The sequence below is a fragment of the Plecotus auritus genome, assembly GCF_963455305.1.
Source record: "Plecotus auritus genome assembly, chromosome: X".
In the NCBI taxonomy this organism is placed as follows: domain Eukaryota; kingdom Metazoa; phylum Chordata; class Mammalia; order Chiroptera; family Vespertilionidae; genus Plecotus; species Plecotus auritus.
In genome coordinates this window covers 140,759,139-140,771,330 of record NC_137784.1, presented here as the reverse complement: position 1 = coordinate 140,771,330, position 12,192 = coordinate 140,759,139, and positions in this window count along the sequence as shown.

Genomic DNA, 12,192 nt, shown 5'->3' with positions numbered 1-12,192 from the left:
TGATACTTGTCTTTCTCTGACTGACTTATTTCACTTAGCATGATACTCTCCAGATCCCTCCATGCTGTCTCAAAAGGTAAGAGATCCTTCTTTTTACTGCTGCATAGTATTCCATGGTATAAATGTACCACAGCTTTTTTATCCACTCATCTACTGATGGGCACTTGGGCTGTTGTAAATTGTGCTGCTATGAACATAGGAGTGCATACATTCTTTCTGATTGGTATTTTGGGTTTTTAGGATATATTCCTAGAAGTGGAATCACTGGGTCAAATGGCAATTCCATTTTTAAATTTTTGAGGAAACTCCACACTGTTTTCCATAATGGTTCCATTCCCACCAGCAGTGTACCAGGGTTACCTTTTCTCTACATCCTCACCAGCACTTGTCATTTGTTGATGGTAGCCATTCTGACAGGTGTGAGGCGATACCTTATTGTTGTTTTAATTTGCATCTCTCTGATGATCAGTGACTCAGCATTTTTTCATAGGTCTCTTGGTCTTCTGTATGTCCTCTTTGGAGAAGTGTCTATTTAGGTTGTTTGCCCATTTTTTCATTGGATTGTTTGTCTTTTGTTAAGTTGTATGAGTTCCTTATATATTTTGAATATTAACCCTTTATCAGATGTAATCATTGCCAAATATGTTCTCCAATTCAGTGGGTTCCCTTTTTGTTTTGTTGATGGTTTCTTTTGCTGAGAAGAAGCTTTTTATTTTGATGTAGTCCCATTTGTTTATTTTCTACTTAGTTTCCTTTGCCCTAGGACAGTAGTCGGCAAACTGCGGCTCGCGAGCCGCAGTTTGCCGCTCTGTTGACTAATGAGTTTGCCGACCACTGACCTAGACTCTCGATTCCAGTAATTACAGGCTGTTGTTGTTCCTTGTGATTAAGCCCCTATCCCAGTGGTGGGCAAACTCATTAGTCAACAGAGCAGCAAACTGCAGCTCGCGAGCCGCAGTTTGCTGACCACTGCCCTAGGAGATATATCCATAAACATATTGCTATGAGAGATGTCTGAGATTTTGCTGCCTATGGTTTCTTTTAGGATATTTATGGTTTTATGACTTACATTTAAGTCTTTTATCAGTTTTGAGTTTAGTTTTGTGTATGGTGTAAGTTGGTGGTCTAGTTTCATTTTTTGCAGGTATCTGTCCAATTTTCCCAACACCATTTATTGAAGAGACTGTCTTGACTCCATTGTATGCTCTTGCCTCCTTTGTCAAATATTAATTGAGCATAGTGGCTTGGGCCGATTTCTGGGATCTCTGTTCTCTTCCATTGATCTATATGCCTGTTTGTGTGCCAGTACCAGGCTATTTTTATTACAGTGGCTTTGTAATACAGCTTGAAATCTGGTATTGTGATTCCTCTAACTTTGTTTTTCCTCCTCAAGATTGTTGCAGCTATTCAGGTCTTTTTTGATTCCATATACATTTTTTGAGTATTTGTTCTAAATCTGTGAAATATGCTGTTAGTATTTTAATAGGGATTGCATTGAATCTGTAGATTTCCTTGGGTAGTAGGGATTTATAAATTTATAATAAACTTATCTATAAGTTATAGATACAGTTAAAGGTCCATATTATCTATCTATATTGAAATATGTATATACCATATATATTTTCTATTTAAATAAATGTTAATCATCATTCAAAAATGTATTATTTCTATATAAAAAGTACCAATTGAGTGGAGATTTCTCAAAAGAAGATATATTGATTGCCAAAAGGTATGAGAAAAGGTGTTCAACACCACTAATCATCATTACAGAAATGCAAATCAAAACAATGGTATACTACTTCAAATACATTAGGATGGCTATTATGAAAAGAAACAGAAAATAGCAAGTGTCGTCAAGGATGTGGAGAAATTGGACCCGTTGTGCATTGCTGGTGATATATAAAATGGTGCTTACACTGTAAAAGACAGTATGACAGTTCCACAAAAAATTAAATATAGAATTAATCTATAATCCAACAATTTTACTTGCACTTTGAGTATATACCCAAAGGAGTCAAAACCAGGGACTTGAACAGATATTTGCATATGAATATTCATAGCAGCATTATTCATAATAGCCAAAAGGTAGAAACCACCCAAATGAGATAAACAAAATATAGTATATATAAGGTGGGCAAATGTAGGTTTACAGTTGAGTACATGAAACACACAGTTTATTCTTGTATTATTGTTTATTAATTACTGTATTATTTTCCATACAAACAGCTGTAAACCTACTTTTGCCCCACCCTGTAGATACAATAGAATATTATTCAGCCTTAACAAAAGAAGTAAATTCTGATGCCTGCCACAACATGAATGAATCTTAAAGACCTGCTAAGTGAAATAAACCAGACACAAAAGGAACTAGAATAGTCAAATTCATGGAGACAGAAAGTAGAATAGTGGTTAGCAGGGGCTGGGGGTGGAAAGGATGGGGAGTTTGTGTTTAATGAATATAGTTTCAGTTTTGGAAAATGAATAAGTTCTGGAGATGGATGGTGGTGATAGTTGCACAACAGTGTGAATATATTTAATGACATTTAACTGTACATTTAAAAATGGTTAAAATGGTAAATTTTATGTTATATATTTGCCACAATTAAGAAAAAGTATGAAGAGGAGTTTGACCAGTGCTCATCTCTATTTTTTTATTTATTTTTAAAAGTTTTTGATTGAATTTATTGGGGTGACATGAGTTCACAAAACCATACAGGTTTCAAATGTACAACTCATGCCTCTTCTCATTGTAAAATTTATGATGAGAAGAGAACATTATATTACTTTGTGAAAGGTCATACTCCTTTCCAAGTTTGGATCAGCTTCCATTTTGTCCTTTGTGTTTTCAATGTCATGAAAAACCTCTGAAAGTTCCTTTAATGTGAAGTTTTTCACTAGTGTGGCTTCCTCTGGGCCGTCTTCATCTTTTTCACTGTATGTCATAATAACTTTCTTCATTATGCCCATAAATGTGCCTTTTATTAAGTTCCTCTGGCTTCAAATCCAGAGCCCCTCAAACAGCAACAGTGTGTTAACATTCCCACTGTCAGCTATTTCTTCTATATCTCCATTTACCTTTGATTAGAAACCTGTCAAGTTACTTACACAGTGCAATAAAAGTTCTTAACATGCTGTGTACATACTACTTGCTGGATGCCTGAATATTTTTAATTGTGTGGCTTTTGTCTTATTTTTTTCAAAACTCAGCTTAAAAATTACATGAAATCTTCTCTCTCTCTCTCTCTCTCTCTCTCTCATTGTAGCATCAATAGCTTGTCTGAAATTCCATCTAATAGGCTTTAAAGGTTGAAATTACTTCATGGTCCATTGGATAGACTAATGAAATTGTGTTTGGTAGTAAAAAGTAAATTTTTACATTTCCATTCAAGAGAATTAGGGTGACCTGGAGCATTTTCCAACAGTAGTAGTGCTTTAAAAGTTAAATTATTTTGCCTGGAGTACCTCTCTGTTACTGGGAGACAAGGAGGCACCACAGCTACACACTTTGCTGTCCTTGTGTGACCTGAACAACAGATGAGCAGTGACCAGTCACTGACTGACTTGAAAAGAAGGGATGTGATTGATTACTGACCATAATATGCATTTGTAATTTACATAGTGATTTGTGGACTGGAGGGCTAGTAGTGAAATTTGTACTTTATGCAATAACTCAGATGTGCTATTGGGGGACTTTTGTTAAATGAACAATGGTAACTAAAATTCATATATATCATAACAATGCAAAGTGAGGACTATCTGTATTATATGTTTATTTATTTATGTTTTCCCCACTAGAATGTAAGATATACAGGATGGCAACTTAGTCTAATTTGTTTACAGTTTATATTCCCAATGCCTAGAACAAAGCCATAGTAGGGTCCCAACAAATAATTGTAGAAAAGAAGAAAGAGAAAGAAAGAGAGTGGGCAAAAAAGAGGAAGGAAGGGGAAAGGGAGGTAAGATCGTTGAGTTATAGAGTTAGATCAACTGTCATGCGTAGATGGTGCTCAGAGAAGTAAAATAACTTTCATAAAGGTACCCAGTTCTCCAAGGATCTGATTTGGGGTCTGATATGTACCCCCTAACCTACATTGTTCTTCTTAGTCTCTCTTTCTTCTTCTCTCCAAACCTTCTTTCCCGTTATGCATTCACAGGAAGATGTGACTAACAAAATTGTAGGAACCTTAATCACTTGACCTTTGAGGAAGGATTAGAACCTTACCTCAGAAAATCATAGCCCTGTGGGGGGAGGTGACATTAGGGTCTTCCCAGACTCCCTAGTATCAGACCACATAGGATACTAATTCTTAGATTATGTCAAACTATTTGCATTTTCTTTCTAAACGTCTTTGTGTGGTGCTACAGCAGAGTGTACAGGATGCTGGGGTTTTCCTCTGAGTACTTCACTCCCCTGAGGTTAGGTTTCTAATTTACTCAAGGAGCTCCAGTGTCCCAGAGCAGATTGGGCGACCTGGCCAACTTGGAGGGGAAAAGACTGACTTCAGATGAAAAACTTCTGTTTATGTGACTAAGGACTTAGTCAGCTACCTAGTTTAGGATGTACTATTTGTCAGAAAGTAGATCTGGAGGAAATATCACTCATTCTGGCTAGAGTAATGGTTTTCAATGCATTTTTTACTCATGAGATTAAAAAAGAATAGGGTTCCAGTTTAACTTTGTGGTTGAGGTTATGAATGAGAAAGAAAGTTTAAATTGCCCATGGAGGCCATTCTCTTAGTCAGAGTTTTAGAGCATTCCAGACTCTTGTGTCAATTTAAGCATATTGAACATCAATAAAATACCAAGAGGGCAAACATTGGTCTGTTTGGAGATTCCCCTTGCCCGTTCTGTTTTTACTTGCCCTCTTGCTCTCTCTCTCTTCCCTGTATTCCTTCCTTCCTTCTTTCTTTTTCTCCCTTTCTTCTCTCTCCTTCCTTCCTTCCTTCCTTCCTTCCTTCCTTCCTTCCTTCCTTCCTTCCTTCCATCCATCCATGGAAAGAGCAGATTTTCTTTATAAGAATAAAATTACTAAGTATTGCTTTTTCACAACGGGTTTGTCACCAGAACACAAGTGTTATGAAAAACACTGATAAATCTAAGACAACATGGGAAAGGAAAATATTCATGTCAACATCATCACAATTGGACATGTAGTTTTTGGTAAGTCTACCACTACTGGCCATATGATTTACAAATGTGTTGGGATTGACAAAAGAACAATTAAAAACATGAGAAGGAGGCTGCTGAGATGGGTCTTGCATAAACTGAAAGCTGAACGTGAGTGTGAAATCACCACTGATATCTCCCTGTGGAAATTGGAGACCAGCAAGTATTATGTGACTATCATTGATGCCCCAGAGCACAGAGACTAAATAAAACAACATGGTTACAGGCACATCTCAGGCAGACTGTGCTGTCCTTATTGTTGCTGCTGGTGTTGCTGAATTTGGAGCGGGTATCTCCAAGAATGAGCAGACCCATGAGCATGCCCTTCTGGCTTATACACTGGGCGCGAAACCACTGATTGTTGGTGTTAACAAAATGGATTCCATTGAACGCCCTACAGCCTGAAGAGATACCAGGAAATTGTTAAAGAAGTCAGCACCTACATTAAGAAAACTGGCTGAAAGCCTGACACAGCAGCATCTGTGCCAGTTTCTGGTTGGAATGTGACAACACTAACATGCCTTGGTTCAAAGGATGGAAAGTCACCTGTGAAGATGGCAATGCCCCTGGAACCACGCTGCCTGAAGTTCTGGATTGCATCCTGCCACCAACTCGTCCAACTGACAAGCCCTGTGTCTGCCTCTCCAGGATGTCTACCAAACTGGTGGCACTGGTACTATTCCTGTGAGCTGAGTGGAGACTGGTCCTCAAACCCAGCATGGTGGTCACCTTTGCTCCAGTCAACGTTCCAACTGGAGTAAGGTCTATTGAGATGGACCATGTAGTTCTGAATGAAGCTCTTCCTGGAGGCCATGTGTGCTTCCATGTCAAGAATGTGTCTGTCAAAGATGGTCATCACGGCAATGTGGCTGGTGACAGCAAAAATGACCCACCAATGGAATAGCTGGCTTTACAACTCTGATAATTATCCTGAGTCATCCAGGCCAAATCAGTGCCGGATATACTAGCACACCTGTGCTGGATTGTCATAAAGCTCACGTAGCTTGTAAACTTGCTGAGCTAAGAAAACTGATTATCATTGTGAGTTGAAACCTGAAAAAGAATGAGCTTGACTCCCTCAAGGGAGAGTTGAGAGATGCCAATGGTACCTGAGCCTCTTGTAAGATGCTCTTGCAGAATGTTTGGTGAAAATAATTAGTTGGCTAGAATTAGTCTTGGGTTTGGTACATTTCCAACATCTGTGCTTTTCCTGTGGTTGTCATTAGCATAAGTATTTGAGAATCAACAACTGAAAGTATTTGAAAAACGTATCGACTGAAGATTTTTGTCAGACACTCCGTTTCAGTTGGCATCTTTCACTCTTTCAAAGGTCTCTCATTTTAAATAACACTTTTGTTTTCTTTCATGCTATTGAATTTAAATTATGTTCAAGCCCTGTTAGGGTTGTCTGACTCTGGAATAGAGAAATAGGACCATTCCATGTCTGGGGGACTGGATTAGAGTTCAGGAAACATGTGTTTCTCCTTCTCTCTGCCAACATCTTGTAGCCTTGGAAAAGGGAGTTTCTAGGAGCCTCTTCATGATATATGACACTGACTACTCACCTTGGACCATAAGAGTTAAGAAAGGAAAGAACTTAGTAAGAGCTTTGGGCTAACTGGCACTAACAAAGTTGTCCACCAATAATGCTCAAATATGTAGTCCTTATGAATACAAAGGTTGTAGCCAATATTTCTGACATTTCAGGAGCCTGGGAAATGCCAGTAGGTTTCTGCTGTCTGAGGCAGAGCTTCCTCTGAGGAAGTCCTCCTGAAGTGGCAAGTGTTTTCTTTTCCACTGCTTGAAGGTCAAACCAAATCACTTCTTCCTCAAATAGATCTCACTCTCACAGGCTCATAAAATGTTTGAGTTAGAATATGTCTTGGTTGATGAAATCAATTGAGGGTGTGAGGCTGACTCAGGCTTACCCAAGTTCTCCTGTTTATTTAGTACCAGGAATATTTAAATCAGAGTTGACCTTAAAATAGCAACTCTTTGAAAAAAGGGCTCAACACTGACTCCTGATAATCTCCTGTAGCCAACCCTCTTCCTTTTCTGTTCCTGTGGTCACTGCTTTAAAAAATGTACAATGATATATGCCTCATGTCTGATACTTTCATTCTCACTGATGAACATTATTATGCCACATAAAATTCTAGAATTCATGAGGGCTGATGAGAATACCTTAAATCCCTTAGCTCCCTGAAAGAGCATATGTCAGAATTTTATCTCCTGCACTGGGATACTTAGAAATTAGCCTGCATAAATATCTTTGCTTGATAGATAATTGAAGTACAAAATTCTTTATTAAAGTTTTTCAGATAAAAAGAATGCTATATTATTTTCTTCTCATTTTATGTATTATGATCAAGCCATAGACCATTGACTCTCAAACCTCTCTCCTTGAGGTCCAGTTGGCTGCTATAACTCTCCACCTGAATGATTCATGAAAACCCCAAACCCAGTGGGACTAAAAGATAATTCAAACTTATTTTGCCTGCTCTCTCCATCTTAGTTAATGATAAAACATCTATCAAATCTCTCAAATTGGAAAATCTAGAGGTATTTATCTTTAAGTCTCCCTCTCTTTCATTCTTAGTGTGCAATTGGTTACCATACACTGCAGATTTGCCTGAAGAAATGTCTCTTGAATTAGTCCACATCCTCCCTATCTGTGTTCAGATACTCATATTCTTTCTTGGGTGGCTTCAGCAGCCTCCTGCAGAGCCATCTTGCTACCTTCCTCTCCTAGAGAATCCAGGACCCCCATTTGACTATGTCATGTCTCTGCTCAGAAATTGAAGCTGTTGGAAGATTAACATTTAGATTCCTTGGCTTGGTGCTCACATTCTTTATAGCCTGGCCCAAAAACCCTCTGCAGCCTAATTTCCTGCCAAGTCACAGCCACCCACCCCCATTCCCCTCTACTCCAGCCATGATCAGCTTTTCACCACTCTAGAAATAGAACTTACTAGGTTTTTTTTTCCATACTCACTTTTGCCTACCTCATTCCCTCTCTCTCAAATGCCTCCTTCCATCTCTGCTGAGTCAAATGCTGCTCATTCTTCAATACCCATTTTAAATGTATATTCCCAGAAGAGTCTTTCTATGATCTTTTTACCAGTCCCACCCCAAGATAATGACTCCACCCTCCACATTGCCTCAGCATTTTATTCACACCTCTATGACAATAGAACTGTCACCCACCGTGTGTGAACACTTCACATGAGGTTTCCTGTCTTATAATTCATTTTATCCCTGTCACCCATTAGCATTTGATAATTGATTAGTGGATGGATGGATGGGTTGAGTGGTAAAGTTTAAATTTAGGAGAGTAGGCAGACATTGGAGAGAAAGTACAGTAAGAAAATGGAGGGGAAAAAATCAGAAATCATGTCTCCTCATTCATTCACTTGTAATCCTTTATTCAATTCATCCTTTTGCTTAAAACATGGTTACAATGGATATTGATCTTAATAGTCTCATGCCCTTGTATTTAAGAAGTTGAAAAACTAAACCAATTTTCCAAGTCTGCTTACTAAATTTATAAAAAACATTTTCCTACAGCTTATTATGGAAAATTTTATTGCCCTTTAAAATTTTTATAACAAACAAAAGTGCTATGAGCAACCTCCTCTTCTAGCCAAAATGGGAGAAGATTTATACCCCTATTTTAAACAACTAAGGAATTGGACAAAATATATGAAGCAATGGTTCTCAAGACATTGGACAGCAGGCAAATAAAGACAATCATCTTTGAGAGACAGGAAACAACGGAGGTGAACCCTATGACTACCTTTGCTTACTGCCTGGAGAAAGAGTCCAGGTCATAGTGCAGGGAGGGATAATTTAAGGAGGAGGCAGAAAACTCCTTGAGTTGAAGAAATTGAGCTAAGAGTCAAGGGAGATCAAGGCAATTCAAGTTCACTGTGTAGAGAGAAGAGAGATGTACAGAGAAAAAATTCAGTAGAGCTGCAGAGGGACTCCCTTAAGTACAGTAGCCCTCTTATCCACTGTTTTATATTCTGTGGTTTCAGTTACCTGCATTCAACCACATTCCAAAAATATAAATGGAAAGTTCCAGAAATAATTCATAACTTTTAAATTGCATGCTGTTTTGAGTAGTGTGATGCAATCTAGAGCCATCCTGCTCCCTCTGCCGGGGACACGAATCATTCCTTTGTCTTGCACATCCACGCTGTACATGCTTCCCACCCATTAGTCACTTAGTAGTTGTCTGAGTTATCAAATCAACTGTTGCAGTATCACAGTGCTTGTGTTCAAGTAACCCTTATTTGACTTCATAATGGCCCCAAAGCGCAAGAGTAGTGATGCTGGCAATTTGGATATGCCAAAGAGAAGCCATAAATTACTTCCATTAAGTAAAAAGGCAATATAGTACAATAAGATATTGAGAGAGAGAAAGAGAGCTCTTAGTACAATATGATATTTTGATAGACCACATTCATGTAACTTTTTACCGTGTATTGTTTTATTTTATTGTTGTTAATCTCTCACTGTGCCTAATTTTTAAAAACTCTTTATTGTTTATCTGTGCCTAATTTATAAGTTAAATTTTATCATATGTATGAATGTATAGGAAAACCATCCTATATAATAAAAGCCCAGTGACTGAAATGGTGGAACGGCCTTTATGACCAGAGCGACCGCAGCCCCTCGCCCCTGCCGGCCCCACCCCTGAGCAGGGACTTCCACCCCAATCGGGGGCCCCCATCAGGGCAGGCTGGCTGGCCCCCACCCATGCACCAGGCCTCTATCCTATATAATAAAAGGCTAATATGCAAATTGACCGAACAGTGGAATGACTGGTCTCTATGACATGCACTGACCACCAGGGGCAGATGCTCAACACAGGAGCTGCTCCCTGGTGATCATTGTGCTCCCACAGGGGGAGTGCCACTCAGCCAGAAGCTGGGCTCATGGCTTGCAAGCACAGCGGAAGTGGCGGGAACCTCTCCTGCCTTAGCGGCAGTGCTAAAGATATTCAATTGCCAGCTTAGGCCTGCTCCCCATGGGAAGCAGGCCTAAGCCATCATTTGGACATCCCCCAAGGGCTCCTGGACTGCAAGAGGGTGCAGGCTAGACTGAGGGACCCCTCCCCAAGTGCACAAATTTCGTGCACTGGGCCTCTAGTAGTATATATAAGGTTCAGTACTATCTGTGGTTTTAGGCATCTGCTGTAGGAATTGGAACATATTCCCCACAGATAAGAAAGGACTACTGTATTCTGCAGAGTACTGATCAGCACGAGTGTGTGAGGAAACTATGTGAAGCTAGGGAAAGAACCATCCAAAGGTTTAGAAGGAACAGTGTCCAGTGCTGAGAATAATGAATAGTGTCTTTTCTTGCAAGTCTGGGTATGGGTATGGGGGGTGGAGGGCTACACATAGTGAGAGGGAGAGATTATATAAAAGGTCATGAGGAAACTTTTGGATGTGATTAATCTGTTCATGATCTTTTTTGTTTGGTTTGGTTAATCCTCACCCCAGGGTATTTTTCCATTGATTTTTAGGGAGAGTGGAAGAGAGAGGGACAAACAAAGAGAAACATTGATGTGAGAGAAACACATCGATTGGCTGCCTCCTGCATGTGCCCTGATCAGGGCCCAGGCCAGGGAGGAGCCTGCAACCAAGGTATGTGCCCTTGTCAGAATCAAACCCGGGGCTCTTTGGTCTGCAGGCTGATGCTCTATCCACTGAGCAAAAATGGCTAGGGCGATCTATTCATTATCTTGATTGTGAAGGTGGTTTAACAGGTATACTCAAGTAAAAACTTACCAAATTTTATACTTTAAGTATGTGCAGCATATTTTATGGGAATTATACCTCAATAAAGCTATGAAAAAAACAGCAATTATGTGGTAGACATATGGAGTTTCTATAGATAATTCTCTTCTGTTTTGCTTTGGGTTAATGATTTGTGATAAATAGTTTAATAGGTGGTCATTCATTAGTTGTTTTGAAAGGTTTTTTTTTTAAATAAATCTTTATTGTTCAGATTATTACAGGTGTTCCTCTTTTTTTTCCCCCATAGCTCCCCTCCACCTGATTCCCCACCCCACGCCCTTACCCCCCGCCACTGTCTTCATCCATAGGTGTAAGCTTTTTGTCCAATCTCTTCCCACACCCCTCACAACCCCTTCCCCCTGAGAATTGTCAGTCCACTCCCTTTCTATGTCCCTGATTCTATTATATTCACCAGTCCATTCTGTTCTTCAGATTTTTTTATTCACTTGATTTTTAGATTCACTTGTTGGTAGGTATGTATTTGATGTCATTTTGTTGTTCATAATTTTTATCTTTACCTTTTTCTTCTTCTTCCTCTTCTTAAAGAATACCCTTTAGCATTTCATGTAATCCTGGTTTGGTGGTGATGAACTTCTTTAGCTTTTTCTTGTCTGTGAAGCTCTTTATCTGACCTTCAACTCTGAATGATAGCTTTGCTGGGTAGAGTAATCTTGGTTGTAGGTTCTTGCTGTCCATCACTTTGAATATTTCCTGCCACTCCCTTCTGGCCTGCATAGTTTCTGCCGAGAAATCAGCTGACAGTCATATGGGTATTCCCTTGTAGGTAACTAACAGTTTTTCTCTTGCTGCTTTCAAGATTCTCTCTTTGTCTTTTGCCCTTGGCATTTTAATTATGATGTGTCTTGGTGTGGTCCTCTTTGGATTCCTCTTGTATGGGGTTCTGTGTGCTTCCTGGACTTGTAAGTCTATTTCTTTCACCAGGTGGGGGAAGTTTTCTGTCATTATTTCTTCTAATAGGTTTTCAATATTTTGCTCTCTCTCTTCTTCTGGCACCCCAAAAATTCGGATGTTGGTACGCTTAACGTTGTCCCAGAGGCTCCTTACACTATCTTCATATTTTTGGATTCTTTTTTCTTTTTGTTTATCTGGTTGGGTGTTTTTTGTTTCCTCATATTTCAGATCTTTGGTTTGATTCTTGGGGTACATTGATCTACAGCTGAGTTTCTGTATATTCTTTATTTTAGACAGTGTATGTTTA